Consider the following 21,357-nt stretch of genomic DNA (forward strand, 5'->3'; position numbering starts at 1 on the left):
ATCCACACATCCCTGAACACTGGGCAATTTAGCATGGCCATTCCAACTAGCCTGCACATCTTTGGACTCTGGGAGGAAACCTAAGCGCCGGAGGAACTCCACACAGACAGTCACCTGAGGTGGATTCAAAACCAAGTCCCTGGCACTGTGAGGCAGCAGTGCTAACTGAGCCACCGTGCTGCCCAAAACACTTCTGCTTGAAATAATCTGCAGTGTCTACTGCCCAGCTTGCCTTAGTCACATAGCCTCTATGTCTGCTCTCATGCTTGTTTGCGCAGTCTGCAGCAGCAAATGAACACCATTTGAAATACGGTATGAGCTGCTGCAACGTTAGTTTATTCAAGCTTGGAGAACATCTTAAAATTAGGAAAACAACTTTTGGTTTTACTAAAAGCCGGCTGGAATTGCTGGAAGAGTCCATAAAAGCTTCAGATTTTCCACTCCCTGCTGCTGTGGACATGAAGCATGATGACAGAATTGACATTCTTCCCCAGTCTCAGAAACAAAAAGATAATGACAGAACTAATTAGAAAGCAAAAATCGTACAATTTAGTAGCAACCAGCTATCAATGCTGTGCAAAGTGTGCAAACATCATTGCAGCCTAGATCGAAGGAGCAGAGAATCGATTAAGGCACTTAAGAGTATTTACTCAGCAGTCAGAGCATGAGACTATTGATCAGTGTGATCCAGCTGTATCCTATGAGTTTGGATGACTGAAAAATAATCTCAGATGGACATTTTAGGCATAGGTCCAAACAGAATTCCCTATCACAAGGCTAAGGAGGCTATATTAAATCGAATATCTTCAAGAATTTTTGATTTTAAAGGCAGAAGTATGGAGAAAGTAGGAACACAGCAGTAAGACAGAAGAATCAGCCACGATCTTATAAAATGGGGGGGAAAAAAAAAAGGTTTGAAGGGTCAAATGGCTCTCTTGCTCCTAGTTGGTTTGTCACAAGAGGTTTGCTCTCAAGAAAGTGACTGAGATGTACAGAAGTTGTGATTGTCCATCAGCTGGAAAGTTACATGGGTGAACAGATGTTTAATATCAGAGACACATTCCAGGGCAAATGAGAATTTGTTTTCAGCAAACAGAGACAGATCCACGCCCAAGCAAAGCATGTAAGTATTGGGCAGGACATGACCCAAAAGAAAGAAAGAAAAAGTGTCACCCAGCAGGGAAACAGGGGTGACCCAACTGCAAAATTGCAGTGAATGGAAATGACAGGGAAGACTTTTCACCGATTCAAGTCTGAGGCACAAAGTAAGATGCTTATTATTGTGGCTATTTAAGATCAGTCATCTCAGCTCCAGGATCTTTGATCTGAGAAATGGCCTGGGTCCAAATTAGTCCTGAAGGAGGGACTAATAATAGACTGTTCCTTGCCTCCAGATACTTCCTTGCTTGCTGTATTCTTCCAGCCTCCTGTTTTATCCACCCATCTTCAGCTATTTTAAATTACTTTCCCCCCATCATTAAATCAGAAGGGAGGGTATTTGTTAATGACTGTCCCCTGTTCAGTAACATTTGTGGCTCCTCAGATATCTAAGCAGCCCAAATGCAACCAGGCCTGGACAACAGTAAAGTACCAAGCAATATGACCATTTCCAATGACAGAATTGGCCCTTGATGTTCAGTGGCATCTTTAAATCCCCACTATCAACATACTGGGAGTTACTATTCATCAGAAGCTGTAGTGATCTAACCAGATAAATATAATGGCCAAAACAGCATGTCAGAGGCTTGGATTTGTTCAGCAAGAAACATCTCCCAAGTCTCTAAATCCTGTCCACAATCTACAAGGCACAAGTCAGGTGTGTGATGGAATACTCTCCCACTTGCTTCAGTGTGTTGCACGCCAACACATGGAGAAAGTGCAAACTCCACACAGACAATCGCCCGAGGCCGGAATCAAACCCGGGACCCTGGCGCTGTGAGGCCCCAACTGTCAGTGCATCAACAGCAAACGGAGAGCAGAGGTTCATTGCAGCTCACCACCACCTTCAACAGCAACCAGGAATGGGCAAAGTAGTTACTAAGTGATGCCTGCATCCCACAAGTGAAAAAAATTCTTCACCAGGCTAATGGTTTGAATACATGGGCTCAAGACCCACAAACAGCAGATGGTGAGATTTTATTTCAATTAAAAATTTGCAATAAAAGCAAATTAGACTAATGGTGACCATGTAACAACAGGTTTTTTTTTACTACAATGACTATCTGGTTCCCTTATATTTTCTTGGGACAGCAACCAGTCATCCTTGTCTGGCCTGGGCTACGTGACTATAGATCCAGAGTTATGGCCATCTCTAAACTGCTCTTTGGGCAGTTAGGATTAGCTAATGAGTGCTAACTGAGCTAGCAATTCCTACACCCCACACATGAATGAAAAAAGGAAAGACATTCCAACTGTCCCAGCAATGTCTCGAAATTTACCATTTAAAAACCAGTCATTCTGGTTCGGCTATGAAATGGTTTGCACCCAGAACACCCATCAGCAAGGTGTAATCTCACTACCTGTTCAGATTACAGAATAACCATCAGTTCCAGGGGACCACCAAACCAAACACCAGACAATGGACCGTTTACTATTCTAACAGCAGATGCCATTGGGACACTCCCTAAAAATGAATGGATACTATAAAAACAGCCAACAGTAACATGCGTACGTGGCATTAGGGGACCTGCATGATTATAAACACAAGGTATTGCACAAGTCTGGTTGAAGGCCGATCAGGCTAGTATTAACACTTGTTAACAAAGCCCTATTTTCTTTGTGATCATGTATATTGGGTCACGAGTATCAACTGATGATTACAAAATCAGGACATGAAATTGTTAAAATCAGAAAAGCAGGAATGTTCAGAAAAAAAAAATCAAATGCACCCTCCGAAGAGCTGGTTGGCTGTAATCTCTGTTCCAAATGACTTGGTTGATCGTCTGTAGCAGTCATTAAACACTCACTTGAAACTACACCCAGTCCAGAAACCCAACTCAAAATCAAAAGTATACAGAGAAGAGTATTGTTCAATTGCCTAACAGGACTGCTTGAATCTTGTTTAACCAGCAATATTGCCTTCAAAAAATTGGGTACATGAAAATTTAAACAGCAACTGTGATCAAGCCAACTTTTGCATCTGTACTCAATTCACTTAACTGAAATTCTACCACACAAATTCAAACCAAGTGGCGACAAACAACTGCTTTGTACTCTAATTTTAGATCAGCTGCAATTTATTATAAAAGTTGATGACTAAATACTCCCAATGGTTAAAATTTGGTAGAATATTGAGATGATTAGAAAATATTATGCTTGCAAACTGTCCACATCTAACAAAAGCGATTTTCATTAAATTAACACCTCAAAATAAATTCTCGAAAATGAGGGGAGGCATCATTTACAACATTGTTACAGCCATGTCATACAGATCAGTGATGGGCCTATGCTGGTTGTGATGACAAAATGGATTTCCAGACAAAATGAAAATTAGTGGGATGGTAAACATTGAGGGAAGCCTCAGTTTACGCGACATTTACAGGCTACTTAAATGGGCCAAGTTAGTGGCAATAGAATTGAGTCCAGATAATTGAGGCGATACACTTGGGCGAGACAAACAAGGAGGGGAATACAAGATAAGATCCTGGAAAACACCAAGGATCAGAGAGACATTAGCGTTTGTCCACTGATCTCAAAGTTGCAGGATAGATACATGTAGTGGTTAAGGTGATACTTCAAATATTTGCCTTTAATAGCCAAAACTGTGTTCAAGAGCAAGGAGGTCATGTTAAAGCTGTACAGAATGTTGGTTAGGCCACAACAACAATACTGTGCGCAGTTCTGGAGGGCATATTATAAAGAGGGATGAAATTACAGTTAAAGAGGATGCAGAGCAGATTTACCAGGATGTTGCCAGTGTGGAGGTGGTGGCAGGGGAATTGGACAGACTAGATTTAATTTCCTCTGCTGTGAACGAAAACAAGGAAGAAGAGAAGACATGTGGATGAATTAACATTGAATCAGTGTATCAGACAGGTAGACAGGAAGAACCTTTCCCCTTTTTGGAAGGAGTCAGAACCAGGGGGGCATAGCTTCAAAACTCATGGACAGGTGATGTGAACAGGAATTTTCCTAACCAGGTAGTGGGGATGTCAACACTCTGCCTGCGAAAAAGAGTGATAGATGCAGAAACAGAACCCTTAAACCTTTTAGTTTAGATGTGCATTTGCAATGCTGTAGCTTAGAAGGCCATGGGCCAAATGCTGGAAAATTGCATTGTAAAGAGCCAGGCGCTTGTTTTTGACCAGAGTCTATGGGCTGAAGGTTCTTCTTCTGCACCCTTGACTTGACTGCTTTTGCCATTGGTCTTTTAAGTGCTAGACAAAAAGCTTCTGCAGCACTCAAGTTCCATACAATGAAGTGACAACCTGTGCAGTCAGACAAACATTCTAATCATCCCAAGTGTATAGCACAAGATATAACCACAGAGACATTCCAAACTGATTTCCATCTTCATTTCACCAATAATTCTCAGCACTAATTAATGTAAAATTTCTCACAGTCCACCTCATGCTGAAATATCCAAAGGCAGAATAGCAATCAAAGTGCTCAGTCATGTTCTGACACACCTCTGAAACAAATTGGCTTGAACCCAGTCCTTCTGATAGGAGATACTGCAACTGCAACTGCACACCAAGACCCAGAATCCATTCTGCCTTTTATTCCCCTCTACTGTGCCTCTCATAAGAAATTGATAGAAAATCTATCTTCAAGAAAATTACCATCCATTATCTAAGTGCTTTAAAAAAAAAATCAATATCAGGACACTGGAAACACTTTCGTGCTCAACAATATTTCCTCCATTAGAAGCGAAATCGCTCTTTTCAGCATCTCATGTTATTGCTTCATTCGGGTTTATCATTTACTCACTTATCACCAATGACCTAAACTGATAATTTTGATTAGTCCTTCAGTACTATTCACTAATCTTCATAAAACTCCTTCAGTCCTCAACACTTGCAACTTTTCTTTACACTCCACCCCCTCAGGTGCCACTCACCCTTTGCTGTTTCCTCAAACTAAGCATTTGAAGTTTTGGTAACTGGACTCCAAGGCTAATAAAAACTTTTATGCCACACAGATTCTATCTCAAGGATCACTTCCCAAGCAAAAAATAAAACCAAATTCCTTGAAATTTCACAAGTTAAAACTTGCATTTTGCAGGATTACTGCCATCATGCCTTTGCTTGTGCCCTTACAAATGTTAGTCATTATTTAATTCTCATTCATCCTGGTACTAAATTCCATCTCAAATTTCTCAAAACTCAAGCCAAATTTTCCACTCAAAGCTAAATAAACAAGGGATCAGGAACAACACATTTCCACAATGATCATATTAAACAAGAATGTTCCTGCCAAGATGCAGAGGTGAAATATTTAGTCAAAGATCTGTACACCTCAATTCTAATTGTAATATTTATGCTGCTCAAGTTGGAGGCCACAAGTAGCTTGCAAGGTTAGCAGGGTTTGCAATCCAAAAGCCAGTTTCCCCACCCTAGAAGTCAAGGGTATCCTCAGAAACCAATAATTGAACTAGGTTTAATCTGCAGTCTATTACCACTACAAAGAAAAACGACTAATCTAATGTTGAAAAATTGATCCAAGTCAATTCTCTATCTTCTTAGAGTTACAAAATGAGAACAGTTCTAACCATTCTAGAAAAAAAAAAGCTAGAAAATCAGTGGGTGAGGCAGCATCCATGGAGGGATAGCAGGCTAACAGTGTTTAGATGGCTCTTCATCACAGCTCTGTACTGTCATCTAAACTCAACCATGAAATTGCTTTCTCTCCAGTTGCTGCCTGACCAAGTTTGATTTCCAGCGCTGGTAACAATTTGCTCCCAACAGTTAAGCCAGTCAAACTTCCAGTGGACGAGGTTTTTCTCCCCCCCAAAAATAAATCAGAAACTTGAAGTTGAAGATCAAGCATTGATTTGTAGAAGAAACAAACATCACGTTTGATTAATCTAATTTAAAGCTTTTTACCTGAAGACTTTCTTCAAACTTGAAGGGAAGCTACAGACTGTTATCTCCATATGAAAGCATTTTTGGCAAAGTACAAAGGCTGCTGAAAAATTGAGGCTCATTGGACAGTTTCTTTTGTCCAACTGGATAATTAAAACAAAAAGGGACTCACTCCAGAAACCAGGGCTCAGTTTAAAAATAAAACAAAAAGTAGATCGCATTGCTCAGCTCAACTTTTCCATCCAAGCGATTTGCAATATAGACAACTTTGAAATGTTTGATGTCATCTGCAAGCTAAGGGGTGAAGACTCAGCATTGCACTTGTTTCCAAGTGACAGGCTGGCAGAACAAGCCAACAAAATGGCAATGAACTTTGTGCAGAAGTGATTTTTTGCACTTTGTCAGAAGGAATTCAGTAATGCAACAGACTTAAAAAGGCACAGTTACATATACCTGTACAAACAAAGGAACTGGAATTAATGCATCATTGCAAGGTTAAAGAATACATCATGAGTGAAAAAATGGGATTTACAAACAGAAGTGATGCTAAACTCCAAAGATCCATAGTATTAGGATCCTTGTTGATCTATCTCTCAGAGATAGAACCAGAGTTGAAGCTGTTTATTTTGAACTGCTTTTTTGTGCAAGAGTGGAGCTTGGCTGGTGATACAGACAGTAAATTGAAGGCTCCCTGCCTCTTTTCCCACACCAGCTTCTGGAAGAACAGACAGTAGACAGAGGTAGAAGTATTACTACTTGTATCCAAGTAAACTGAAAGTGACCTGTTCACTGCTTCAGCAAACCTATTGTGGATTCTACAACTATGTGAAACAAAGCATCACAAAAAAAAAGACCAGCAACATTCATGTAGGCTGGCCAGTTTTGTTATTTTCGTTTTATCTATCCCTTAGAGGTGTTTATCTGCTTTGTGTGGATGGGTTTAAAAGCATAGACATTAATTAGATCAGCAGAGCCAATTTAAGCAAAGTAATGTTTAATACAACATTAAGTTTATTGTTGAAGGATCAAAAAAATAAAAATCAGGGGCTGGGATCAGTCATTCCCAACAAGCTGGGATCAAACCACTCCAGTAACTAGACTGTTTCTGCAGGGGGTAGTTTTACCATGTTATGAATACAGATGTCAGCAGCCAAACCAAGTCAACTTTTCTGTCTCCACTGTTACAGTAGCAGGACGACAAAACAGAATAATGTTTCCAGTCATGCTCACCTCAAATTAGGAATTTGAGGCCCCTTTTTGGGAGCAGGGGAATGAGCTGCAGAGTACCTTTACTAGAGTGACTCCAGGGGTGTGGAAAATAACTGCAAAAAGTTTGGAGAAGTGGAGGGGACACATGATAGACATGTACATGATGGGTTTTAATTAAGCAAACAAGGAATGTTGCCACCATTAGCTGATGGCAAGAGGACCAACAACAAAAAAAAAGTTCATTTATGCCTTCATGGAATATGGGTGTCACCAACTAGATCAGCACTTATCCATTCCCCCACTGCTGTTGACGTGGTCTTGAGCTACATTCTTCAACTACTGTAGGTGTTGGCATGCAGTAATACCCAGTCATGAAGTCAGTTCCAGCATTTTGATCTAGCAGTGGAGGAATGGTGATAACAGTTCCACATCAGGATGGAGAGAGTGTAATTTAGCGCACGTGGACATGGACCGCTTTAGTATCCGAATAGTCAAATGGTGCTGACTACTATACAGAAGCATGCACGTGCACTGCACAAAAACAAAACTGCCGATACTGGAAGTCAAAAAAACAAATTGGTGGAAAAGCTCAACAGGTTGAGCAACATCTGTTGAAAGAAAATCAGAGTTGACGTTTCGGACTGAGTGACCCTTCCTCAATACGCCAGACCCCAATTCGGAGGGAGAATCACTCTACCCGAAACATGAACTAAACTTTCTCTCCACAACTGCTGCTGAACCTGCTGGCCTTTTTCAGCACTTCTTTTTATTTTTTGAATCACGCTTCTGATCTTAGGCTGGATGACCAGTCATCGTTCAAAGAGATGTCTGGGCCAGTGAGTTAAAATCTCAGGCAAAACATGCAGAGAGATGATTAGGGATGTAGATGCTGCTGGGCCTGCTGTGCTCATCCAGCTCTACACCTTGTTATCTCAGATTCTCCAGCAGTGGCAGTTGCTACTACACTAGGGATATAGCTTATTTTATTTATCTTTTTTTAAAAAGAGAAGACAAGAAATTTTTCTCACTTTGAACTTGCAGCCCAAAGGCAGTGGAAGCAGAAAATATTTTCTGAAGGAAATTGGATGGGCAGCTGAAAGAAATAAATTTTGTTGGATTACAGGATCAAATCAGGGGTGTACGCATGGAAGTCATGGAGTCAGTGCACCAGGTAGCCACATTCTGTTCTCAGAAGAGAAAGCCATCAACTCAAGCCCGTAGCATCATTCAACGATGATCATGAGTGACCAGTAACCTAATTCCATTTACTTGACTTGATGGCCTTGCTTAATTTTAAAGACAAAACTGATTTAAAATTGCCGATCCACATCCAATGTGGAAAGGTTCCCTGACCTCCATCACCTTGAGTGTAGAAGTGCTTCCTAACATCTCCGAATGGCCTAGCCCTAATTGTCACACTATGCCCCCCCATCAATTCTAGAATCCCCAACCAGTGGAAATCATTTACCTATCCTCTTTTGCTGTTGTTATCTTGAAGACTTCAAGTGAATCAGTTCTGAGAATAGGTTAAGGTAAGATAAAGGTAATGCCACTGGAAGATCTAATACTGAAGGCTGCATTAAGATTCACCAAATCTGATGCCTGATGACTTGGCTGGGGAAAGCAGAACACCTGATTAACAGGAAAACAGACAAGATGGAGGATTCCTCAAAGGCAATATCCATCTTATTAAACCAAATCAATGCAAGTTACAATCATGCAATAAACCACACCTAGTTGAACAAGGAGATAACTAAGTGTGGAGCTGGATGAGCACAGCAGGCCAAGCAATATCTTAGGAGCACAATTTTCATTAGAGCATCTAGGTGGTTTTCCCCACTATCATTTAGTCAAGTAGGCCCTGTTACCTCAGTAAAGAAGAGGGGACAGGGAGCACAATCAAACCTAGATGTTAGTAGTGATTGGCATCATGTGGTCATCTGAAAATGTACAGCACTTCACCAAAAATCTGATCATCCATCAACACATGCCATAATCACTATGATTTAATAATTTTACTAAATAGGACACCAAATCTGTGATCATAAAGTTGAGCTACATAATCTTAGGAATTTAGTTTCAAAGCCCACTAAGAAAATAAACTCAAGGGAAACTAACGAGTTTTCAAGGTACCAATTCTACTCCTAGTCCAAGTAATCAGAAAAAAATCATTTGCCAACTAGATGTTCCTAACTTCTGCTTTTCCTCTTCCTATCCCAGGATGGAGACCAAGAATACTTGAAAAGCAAAAGCCTTGTTGTACACAAATTTGGCTGCATCTGTTTGTGCCAAAGTCCCAAGTCACTGATTATGATGTGCTTTTTTGCACAACAGGATATGCACAGGAGGAAACAAACTCCCAAGCTTGTGATTTTCACTTCTAGAAATTAAACAAAAAACAGCACAAACAGAATACATTCATTTTCTGAAATTCATTTGCAAAGACAAAGACAAAGACAATCAGTTAAGATAGACAGTGCACATAGACAATCAAAGAAAGGAAACTTCGCAAAGCAAAAGGGAAATGAAGCCTTATAGAAGTCAAATTGGTTGACAACAATCCATGTACTTGATCCATCCAGCAAAAATCTCATCGGAGCACACTGTCATTACTGTGGTGAGATTTTACTAATTTGTTCCTTCAAACACCAAATCTCTCATTCAAGCTGTCGGGTTGCCTTACTTGCAAAGATAAATGTTCAATTATGCAACCCATTTACCATTATCCATATCTTCTAAATCAAGGAATTAAACCTTTATTTTTTGAATACCTTTGATACATCAAGATATTCTACTTGAAGGTCAGTCATTTCTGAAGCCTATACATTAATTTTGCCTAAATTTGGAGAGATGAACAATTGTATGTGCAGTGCACGCAACACCCAAAGATGCAGCCCAGAATAGCTTGGACACCACAAACCCATGCAATGATACACTGTCAATGAAACAATTCAACTTGCTGGTCACCTTCCACATGTTGGTTGATAACCAAGAATAGACTGAAGGTAATTAGGAAAGTACTACAAAGTGACAAAATACTGCAGTATTTTGTAGAGTACTACAAAATAATCAACAAGCACATGACACTCAGTTTGGATTCTCTCAGGCTCACAACCCTCCTAACTTTGTTACAGCTTTGGTCCAAACATTAGGGAAGAGTGAGTGTGTGTATCAGCTTGCAGCATCAAGGAGCTTGAACAGAGTTGCAATCAACGTGAATCAGGGACAATTGTTTGGAGCGATACCTGGCCCAAAACAATGATAGTTGTTGGGTGGAGGTAAATCATATCATCTTCCAGGCATCTCTGCAAGATGTTCTTTAAGGTCATAACCAAGGCCCAAGGCCATAAAATGGTGAGAAGTGGGGACATTTGTTGCTGAGTTCACAACATTTAGCACCACTTTAGTCTCAAACTATAAAAACAGTCCGTATCCAAAAGCTGCTTGATCTGACATCCTATTTGCTCGGGCAGAAGTGGTAGCAAGTCACTCAGAACTCAACTGCTGTCCAATAGCTGGTGAATCTAACCATCACTCCTTGACATTAAAAGTGGAATTGTGATTTAAGTTCTATAAAATATAAAAAGATATTTTGAAATATCTGAACAGAAAAAACCCCCAAGAAATACCAACCTAAACATTTCGTCCAAGAGAACAGTATGGATTGTTAGACATGTTGCATTTGAGAACGCAACAATTAATCTTGACTGACTTAACTCCAAGCAATATATCTTGAATTTTAAAGGAAGTAGATTGAAGCAATGTCCTGACCAGTCAACAAATCCAAATGAATGGTTGCTAACAATATTGTTCAGTTGTAACAAGGTCATGTTTTGACCACAAAATAATAGCCCTTGCATGTTAATGTGGTATGTTTGATACCAGGAGCTGTACTGTTAGTGTGACCATTCTAAAGAGGTTTTCAGCAAAATTCTTTCCACAAAGGATTTAGCCAAATGTTGTCCAATCATGTGTTTCAAGTGTAATAAACGAATGAGCTGTAGATGCTGGAAGTCCAAAACAAAAACAAATTAGAGAAACTCAGGTCTGGAAGCAAACATGGAGGGAAAGCAGAGTCAGTATTTAAGGTCCATTAACCCTTCAAGCATTGGCTTGTTAACAAACTGACCCAAAAGTACTTATCAAGAATTCAATTCTACTTTTAACAAAAACTTGATGTTGGTGAAACAATTAAAAAGGTAAATTGCACTTCAAATCTTTGATAAAGATAGGTCAGCATCCATTATTCCTTGCTGTAGAATTGTGGTACTATATACCTGGACAAATCCACAATATCCTGTATGAATCAAGACCAGTGTAAGTCAGGAATCCTGAAGACAGTTTTTAAACCAGAGTTTTATGAATATGATTAAGACAGTTAAACAAATCCTGTTGTTCTCAGGGCCACTACAAAGCAACTCAAATCAGAATTATATCTTTATCAACAAACCAACCAACCAACCATCCTGGCTTACAATCTGTTTTGATACAAACAGAAACAGAACTCTGGCATTCACATATTAGGTGGTTGCCCCTTCTCATATGTTAACGCATCACTATTCAGAATTTAGGATCATCTGCCTGTAACATGCCTTTCACCTATTGCTGAGTCAACTCAACTTGGCCCGTGAGCTGTGCTTCCACGACAAGGGTCATCAAATTATCATTTATCTTTTAGATGAATGATCTAACTGCTGAAACACAAAGTTTGTTCCCAGTAGGAAAAATAATATTCCAGAAACAATATTGTCTCCTGCAGATGAGAACAAGGGCATAAATACCCAAAAAACAAAAATACGTAAAAAGGTGATATTGTGGTCAACCAAGGAAATTTCAGATCCAAGAAAGGGGTAGACAAATGGCTGCTTTCTTCAGCTGGACTACAGGTTTGGAAGCAATTTAAGATTTTTTTAAAAAGTCAGGACAAAAGGGATTGAATAAAGAGGAAAAGTAGAGGAGGGTAAGCATTTGGGGAACAGACTGATTGCGTAAGGTTTAGGTGTGTGAGGAATAAAAAGATTGAAGATGAATGCAGGCCTCCGACAGTCAAAGAAAAGTGGAATTTATCATGGGGAACAAAGAAATAGCTGACCAAATAAACACATCTTTGGTGATAACACAACACAAAAAAAAAGGAGTGAAGAAAAATTGGTGTTGATGAAATATGTGCGATTATCAAGGCCAATAATCTGCATTCCAGGTTTCTTCAAGAAGTGGGCACATTGGTGGTCATCTATCAACATCATTTAGACTCAACAATTCCTTTGGATTAGAGTGTAGTTAATTTAATCCCTCCATGTTTAAAAAGGCATGAGATAGTAGGGAATTATAGGCAGGTCAGATTAACATCAGCGGTAGGGAAAAATGCCAGTAATTGCAGTCCTTGGAAAACACTGCAAGGATCAGAGCCACAGATTCACAAATGGAAAATCATGCTCAACATGTCTACCTGGAAATTTGCAAGGGCGTAACTGGTGAATTTGGCAAGTGCAGCCATTTGAAATAGTTTATTTCGACATTCAGAGAGCTTTTGATAATGTAAAATTAAAACACATGAGATTGGGGACGCTGTACTGATAAGGATAAAGAACTGGATGGCAGACAGAAAGTGAAGAATAGGAATGAATGATGCTTCATCTGTGGGGCAGCCAGTTGCCAGTTGGGGGCTTCAGAGTTTGGTACTAGGACACCAGCTATTCACAATAGCTGTTTCCACATTTTAAATTGTAAACAAAGTGTAATGTTTCCATTTTTGGCAGACAACACAAAGCTGGTTAAGAGGGTGAATTGAGAAGAGGATACAGAGATACTTCATTGTGATATAAACAAGGTGAATGAGTGGGCAAATGAAGTACAAGGTGGAGGTTTTCCACTTTGGGAGCAGAGTAGGAAGGCCTATTAAATCGGAAAGCTAATAAAACAAAACAAAAAATAAAAACACAGGAAAAAAACCTCTCCAGGAAAGGAGATGGGCGACAAGACCTAGGAGCTCTTGTACGGTATACCAGGCACTGACGGCAGCAAATGCTATGTATGCTTCCTAAGGACCAGGTTACAGTACAGGAGCAGGGGTGTCCTACTGTAGCTGTACAGGGCACTGGACCACACCTTGGAGTACGTTGTCAAGTTTTGGTCTGACCTGAGAGGATGTTCTGCTTTTGAAGGGACTGCAAAGATCTGCCAGACTACTTCATGGGAATGAAGGATTGATTAGGACATTTGCTTGGAGTGAATTTGCTCAAAACTAAGAACATTCTTACAGGACTCTAGAGGGTAAAATGCAGTACAGGTATCTCTGAAACCAGGCAGTCCAGAATTCAGAGTCATAGTCTAATGATAAGGAATGGACAATTTCAGCCAGCCATAAGAAATTTCCTCACCCAGAGCTTTTTTTTGGGTGGGGGGGTGGAGCCAGGTGACACCAAAACATTGAATGCATGGAGGAAGATAGCGTTCTTAGCACAAAAAATCATCAAGATGCTTCAGGAGTAAACAGAAACAGGGAGCTTGAATTGGATGATCAACCATGATCAGCTTAAATTCCAGAATAAGCTCCAAGTGCTTAATAGCCTACTCAGCTGCCATTTTCCATATTTCTATAGAAATGCTAGATAATACAATGTGTCTACTAGTAACAAGTGCCAGGCTCCCTTTATTTGCTGTGTGTCTCTATGGTGATTCCTAAGCAAATTTAAAAATGACAATAATATCACATTGAATTTTAGATTGCTTATATTGTTTTCACCACTGAGAAAAGCCTTTCGCCCTTATGCTGGTTCTCTGCAAGAATAGGGTAGCTCATCTCACTCCCCTACCTTCCTTGTGGACTGTGCAGGTTCAATCTCAACCCCTGTATTCCCAGTCATAATCAGAGTCACTGGACTGACAACTACCAGACCTGCTCAATGTCTCACTTTTTCAAAAAACCATACTGAAGTTGATTGACCACCTCTACACCCAGAATATCCAAACCCTGCAGCATCCCAAAACCAGCACAGTTCGTCCCCTCCCCCCACTGCACCACACAACCAGCCCAGCTCTTCCCATCCACCCACTGCATCCCAAAACCAGTCCAGCCTGTCTCTGCCTCCCTAATCTGTTCTTCCTCTCACCCCAAGCCGCACCTCCATCTCCTACCTACTAACCTCATCCCACCTCCTTGACCTGTCCGTCTTCCCTGGACTGACCTATCCCCTCCCTACCTATACTCTCCTCTCTACCTATCTTCTTTTCTCTCCATCTTCGGTCCACCTCCCCCTCTCTCCCTATTTATTCCAGTTCCCTCTCCCCATCCCCGTCTCTGATGAAGGGTCTCGGCCCGAAACGTCAGCTTTTGTGCTCCTGAGATGCTGCTTGGCCTGCTGTGTTCATCCAGCTTCACACTTTATTATCTTTGATTCACATCTGTTTGGACAAGTACCTCTCTTTCAATTCATTCTTGCTGCAGTAAAAAAAATTGTTGGCCACATTTCAACCCATCCAAAAAGTCCTCAAAGTTGTCATCATCCTTTCACTTAACAATACTTGGAAGTTGTTGCACCCGTAACTTGCAAAACTACCCATAGCATCAAAACCTCAGTCAGTTGTATGGATCAAAGACAGCTGGTTTTAGTAATGATCCCTGGGGAATCCCACTCAATGATCTTTCAGTCTGCAAGACAATTCTAAACTAAGATGTTTCCTGTCACTTAACCAATTTCATATCCATGCTGCCACTGCTCTTCGTCCTTGTGCTTAAACTTGACACATCCGTTCCTTGGCACTTCAAACATCTGTTTGAAGTTCTTGTGTGTCATAACTATCAACTTCACTCAACCTCAACACAACAAATGCACTTTTCCTAGTGATTTAACAGGATTTTCTCGATTTAAAAACTTGCAAACCTGCACCTGTTGGTCTTATCTTCGCACACCCTTAAGGCATCCTGTCTCAAATTTTCTGACCCCTCAGCCAATTTTGCAGTGAGGGTGGTGACAGTTTAGTGTTAATTAACTTGGTAACAACTAATGCAAAGCACTAAATACTTCAGCTATGAGCTCAATCTTCCACATCTCAAAACATACTTCACTGTCAAATCAACCCAGTACTACTTTCACATAACTGGGAGACTTTTAGATTCCCACTAGTACCAACTATTAGTCAAATCATACTTTACATTATTTCATTATCTCCCCTGCACACTTGGAGATTCTTGCATTGACCATCAATTGTTCCAACGACAACATTCAGCAAATACACTATTTCCCTCCTGCCTCAAATTTTCTAATAGATAATTCTAATTGTCTTACAAATTACCAAAAAAAAATCTCCATTTTTCCATAGATAACCTCAAATAATGGACTCCACATCAACATAACACCTAAAAAGTCCAACTTGTCAAATCTTTCCAGTGGACACCAATCACTATCCACGACATTTCCAACTGAAGCACATACCTCAAAAATTTAGAAATATTCACAACGTTGCCACTGGGTTAAAATAGGGGAAACTCCCAACCAAAAACAAAAAAAAAGGGGCCTGTAGATTCCTCTAGCTATCCAACTACAACAGTACAAGGAGGCTGCTCACAAGCACCTGTTTAATAATAGGCATGAAGAATAAAGTGATAAAGAACAAAACAGTTAAACTGCATATTAAAATGGTACCAGCCAGCTGACAAGCAGCCAAAACCACCCAGCATTACTGCTCTAGATGGATTCAATCAGCAATTATAGATCCGTTTCTTGCATGCACACAGATTCTGGCTTTTATATCATACTGAACACAACAGTTTGTGTCACTAAGCATCAAACCAAACTAGACAGTTAACAATATAATGCTCTTTAGGAAGGCCAAGGAAAAAAGCAAGGTTTGCTACTACTTATCCTAAACCAACTTTGGCAGGAATTAAAGATCATATTTTCGTGAACTATTTCTAAAAAGTAAGATACAGGCTACAAACAGTGCCAAGTCTGTATTCAAAACAAGCTCAGGCTATCTTAGTTGCAATTTCTTTTCATTCATGATTTTGCATGGATATACTCATTCCACTTTACAAAGACAAAGATTCACGACGAGATTTGTGCCATCACTGCATAAATCTACTACCACTAAACCATTGCTCATTCTAAAAAATTGATCTGAATCACTAATGCTTATTAGGGAAGGAAATCTACAATACTTACTGACTAATCTACCTGTGGCACAAGACCCACAGTAATTGGATAATTGACAAAAACCCACCAGAATGGCCCTGCAATACATTTTAGTTTGAGGGTGATGAGGAATGTGCACAGGATGCCCTGCCAGCAATGCTTATATCTCAGCAAAAGAACAGTTATGTCATCATTTTGCTTATGATAAATTGGTGCGAAAACTGAATTGTGTAACAAAATCAATTTTAGGGCACTAGAACAAACAGTTGCCTTCAGACCTGTAAAAACAAGACTCATGGCTGAATCCATCATGCATTTAATGTTGAATTTCTAAATACCAAGGAAATAAAGCTCTGCAGCTCACCAAGACCCCAAATGGAAGTTGGGGATATATTACTAAAATAATTCATACCACAGAACAAAAGCTTGCTTTTTCACCCTTCTGAATTTTAAGAATTTATTTAAGACAGTTTAGTTTGCAAATTTCCTTGCACTCGATTAACTATTTTGTGTGGTATTTTGAGCCTTCATTTACTATCTGCCAGTTGTGTCAGAATAATGGAAGCTTTCTCAAGAAAAGGTCGATGGAATGCACTCTGGAGAAAAACTACAAAGGATCAACGCTGGTAGAATAAAAAAGGTAACTTACTGTAAAACATATGTAATAAAGGACAGCAAGTTGAAAAGTTAACCACGAAAGCTTCCTGCGACAGCTGGTGCTTTAACTGAACGCATTCATTATCCCACAGCCTGACTTGAGCTTTTCTGTTGATTGCGATCACAAGTAGAATTGTACTGTAAACCAAACTATCAGCTTGCATTAAGGGTTCTCTCAGGGGAGTACTCTTTACGGATTAACTCAACCATGCAGCAGTAAGAGCAAGCATTCTGTTGCCCCAGACAGCGAGGAATTTATTAAGTCTTGGCAATACTTCATTGCAAAGCTGCAGACACTTCTCTGCAGACTGCCTCTTTCTGGACGTAGTGATACTCTGGTGCGGCAGTTCAAGGTCCAATCAAGCTACTGAGCCAAATTTCAGCAACAAGCAAATTGCTGCTGCCGTCACGAAATGGGAGTGCCTGATCAGCCAGGCTAAGTTACGTTAACTGTTTCATATCAAGTCTATTTTCTGGAACACTGAGGAAGGGATCAAATGTACAGAAGGATAAACAAAGTTTAAATTACTACCCATCAGCAAGTTGTTTTCCCCGTATGGACAGCCTTCAGCTTACAATGAATTAATTTCAAAAGCAGACGACTTTGAATTGCCTGTAAGTAATCCAAGCTTTGGAAAAATATTCTCGAGTGCCTTTGCAACATTCCTCAAAATTCAGTTGCAAGTCAGTTAACAGTACCTTCAGCGTCGAGACACATCACACAAAGCCCGCTCCGAGCAAGAGATGTAATGTTATGTGCCGGACCTCAGACTCCCGGCTTACTTACTCTGCTCTGAACTCTCGTGGTAGGACACGACCACCATGAAAGCAGTGGTGTGCTTTAGGGGTCCTTGAAGCATCTCTAAAGTGTTCAAACGTTTCATCGGGCAAAACTCCAAAGGCTGCAAAAACAAAACAAACTAACCCAAAGGAATGAACACTTCCAGAAGAAACCACTAAAGAAATGGGTAGCCGTTCACTTCAAAAACAGTTGTTGAACGTTTATCCAGCTGTGAAATTTTATTTGACAAGTTCAAAAAGTTTTGTCGCACACGTTAAGCAAAATCACAAGCATCAGTAATGTTAGAGCCATACAGCATGGAAACAGACTGTTCAGCTCAACTCGTCCATGCCGGCCAAGTTTCCCAAACTAAACTAGTCCCACTTGCCTACGTTTGGACAATCTCCCGCTAAAAAAAAAACTGCTATTCATGCACCTATGCAGATACCTTTTAAAACGTGCTAACTGTACCTAAATCTGGCAGTTTATTGCACCTAAGAACCATACTGTGAAAAAGTTGTCCGTTTTTTTTAAAAAAGGACCTTTCTCGTCACCTTAAAAATACGTTCTCAAATTTTGAACTCCCCCACCCGAGAGAAAATAGACCTTTGCTTTTCACCTTATGAATTTATAAACCTCTATCAGGACTCCCCCAGGCAACCTCCTGTGCTCTAAGGAAAACATTGCTAACCTATCTTATTAACTCAAACCTCCCAGTCCCAGTAACATCCTTAAGATCTCCTCTGCATCATCTCCTATTCAGTACTGTCCTTCCTATAGCAGGATGACCAGAACTGTACACAGTCCTCCAGAAGAGGCCTCAATGTTCTGTACAATCTCAGCATGACCTAACTCCAATACTGTGTGGTCTGAGCAATGAAGACAAGCGAGCAAAATGCTTTGAGACATCCATACACCTGTGATACAACTTTTGAAGAACATACGTGAACCCCTCAGTTTGACAACACTATCCAAGGACTCACCATTAACTCTAAGGCATGCCCTTGTTTGATTTAAAAGTGCAACAGCTCGCATTTATCCTAATTAAATCTACCACTCTTCGTCCAATTCGTCAGGATCTCCTTGTAATCTTAGATAATGTTCACTGTCAACGAGACCTGCAATCACTTCAACGTGACATTGAAAGAGATGTACAACTTATCAGCAGTGGCCAAAGTGTGAAAAAAAATGGAATGATCAAAAATGAACAGTCAGGTCTGTTAAAGTTTTTCAAACAGTTTTAGAAATGAAGTCTCTTACATTAAGTTTAAGCTCAAATGTGTCAAACCAAGCTCTTGGTTTGGCTTATTATTCCCAGCTGTGATAATTCATTTGTAATATTTGCCCTTTCTTGGAGATTGGAAGAATCAAGTCAACCAGAAGGCAGAAGCAGTTTCTACTGGTTGGATTTCATTTAATTATAAACCTCATTCATGGCCAGTTCATGATAAAGTAGCCAAAACACAGTTTATTTCAAAGGTAATCTTCAGCACATCTGAAACTTAAAGGCAAAGGAAGTTGACCATTCAGCACATCAGGTCTGCACCACTTTTCAATTTCAAGGCTGATAGCAAAGATGATTCTCGATAGGAGTGAGCGAGACAGGGTAGTTGTCATGGGGGACTTCAACTTTCCAAATATTGACTGGGAACACTATAGTGCGAGTACTATAGATGGGTCAGTTTTTGTCCAGAGTGTGCAGGAGGGCTTCCTGACAGTATGTAGACAGGCCAACAAGGGGTGAAGCCACATTAGATTTGGTACTGGGTAATGAGCCTGGCCAGGTGTTAGATTTGGAAGTAGGTGACCACTTTGGTGACAGCGATCACAATTCTGTTATGTTTACTTTAGTGATGGAAAGGGATAGGTGTATACCACTGGCCAAGAGTTATAGCTGGGGGAAAGGCAATTACGATGAGATTTAGCAAGATTTAGGGAGCATAGAATGGGGAAGGAAACTGCAGGGGATGGGCACATTAGAAATGTGGAGCTTATTCAAGGAAAAGCTCCTGTGTGTCCTAGATAAGTATGTACCTGTCAGGCAGGGAGGAAGCTGTAGAGTGCGGGAGCCATGGTTTATGAAGGAGGTGGAATCTCTGGTCAAGAGGAAGAAGGCGGCTTATGTTAGGATGAGATGTGAAGGCTCAGTTAGGGCGCTTGAGGGCTATGAGGTAGCCAGGAAAGACCTAAAGAGAGAGCTCAGAAGAGCCAGGAGGAGACATGAGAAGTTGTTGGCGGATAGGGTCAGGGTAAACCCTAAGGCTTTCTATAGGCAGTTAAGGAATAAAAGAATGACAAAAGTGAGATGAGGCCCAATCAAGGATAGTAGTGGTAAGTTGTGTGTGGAGTCAGATGAGATAGGGGAAGCGCCAAATGAATATTTTTCAACAGTATTCACTCCAGAAAACAACAATGTTGTTGAGGAGAATACTGAGATACAGGCTACTAGACTGGGTGGGATTGAGGTTCACAAGGAAGAGGTATTAGAAATCCTACAGAGGATGAAGATAGATAAGTCCGCTGGGCCGGATGGGATTTATCCTCGGATCCTCTGGGAAGCCAGGGAGGAGATTGCCGAGCCTTTGGCATTGATCTTTAACTCGTCATTGTCTACAGGAATAGTGCCAGATGACTGGAGGATAGCAAATGTGGTTCCCCTGTTCAAGAAGGGGAGTAGAGACAACCCTGGTAATTATAGACCAGTGAGCCTTACCTCAGTTGTTGGTAAAGTGTTGGAAAAGGTTATAAGGGATAGGATTTATAATCATCCAGAAAAGAATAAATTGATTCGGGATAGTCAGCACGGTTTTGTGAAGGGAAGGTCATGCCTCACAAACCTTATTGAGTTCTTTGAGAAGGTGACCAAACAGGTAGATGAGAGTAAACTGGTTGATGTGGTGTATATGGATTTCAGCAAGGCATTCGATAAGGTTCCCCACAACAGGCTATTGTATAAAATGCGGAGGAATGGAATTGTGGGAGACAAAGCAGTTTGGATTGGAAATTGGCTTGCTGAAAGAAGACAGAGGGTGGTAGTTGATGAGAAACGTTCATCCTGGAGACCAGTTACTAGTGGTGTACTGCAAGGGTCGGTGTTGGGTCCACTGCTGTTTGTCATTTTTATAAATGACCTGGATAAGGGCGTAGAAGGATGGGTTAGTAAATTTGCAGACGACACTAAGGTCGGTGGAGTTGTGGATAGTGACGAAGGATGCTGTAGGTTGCACAGAGACATAGATAAGCTGCAGAGCTGGGCTGAGGGGTGGCAAATGGAGTTTAACGCAGACAAGTGTGAGGTGATGCACTTTGGTAGGAGTAACCAGAAGGCAAAGTACTGGGCTAATGGTAAGATTCTTAGTAGTGTAGATGAGCGGAGAGATCTCGGTGTCCATGTACACAGTTCCTTGAAAGTTGCCACCCAGGTTGACAGGGCTGTTAAGAAGGCATGCAGTGTTTTAGCTTTTATTAATAGGAGGGATCCAGTTCCGGAACCGAGAGGTTATGGTGAAGCTGTACAAAACTCTGGTGCGGCTGCACTTGGAGTATTCTGTAC

At 40.6% G+C, this 21,357-nt stretch overlaps 1 protein-coding gene across 4 annotated transcripts in view; it reads right to left on the minus strand.

Moving 5' to 3' along the window:
• mtus1b (microtubule associated tumor suppressor 1b) overlaps window positions 1-21,357 on the minus strand; it is a 168,713-nt gene that overhangs the window by 132,338 nt on the left and 15,018 nt on the right. The window contains exon 1 of one of the 4 annotated variants that reach the window (XM_048531365.2): window positions 17,016-17,370. The exons of the other annotated variants lie outside the window; for them this stretch is intronic. The gene's annotated coding sequence lies outside the window, so the exon portion shown is untranslated. Of the gene's footprint in view, window positions 1-17,015; window positions 17,371-21,357 lie in introns of those variants that run through there. 4 annotated transcript variants of the gene reach the window in all.

Source organism: Stegostoma tigrinum, chromosome 1 (genome assembly GCF_030684315.1).
Source record: "Stegostoma tigrinum isolate sSteTig4 chromosome 1, sSteTig4.hap1, whole genome shotgun sequence".
NCBI classification, from domain to species: domain Eukaryota; kingdom Metazoa; phylum Chordata; class Chondrichthyes; order Orectolobiformes; family Stegostomatidae; genus Stegostoma; species Stegostoma tigrinum.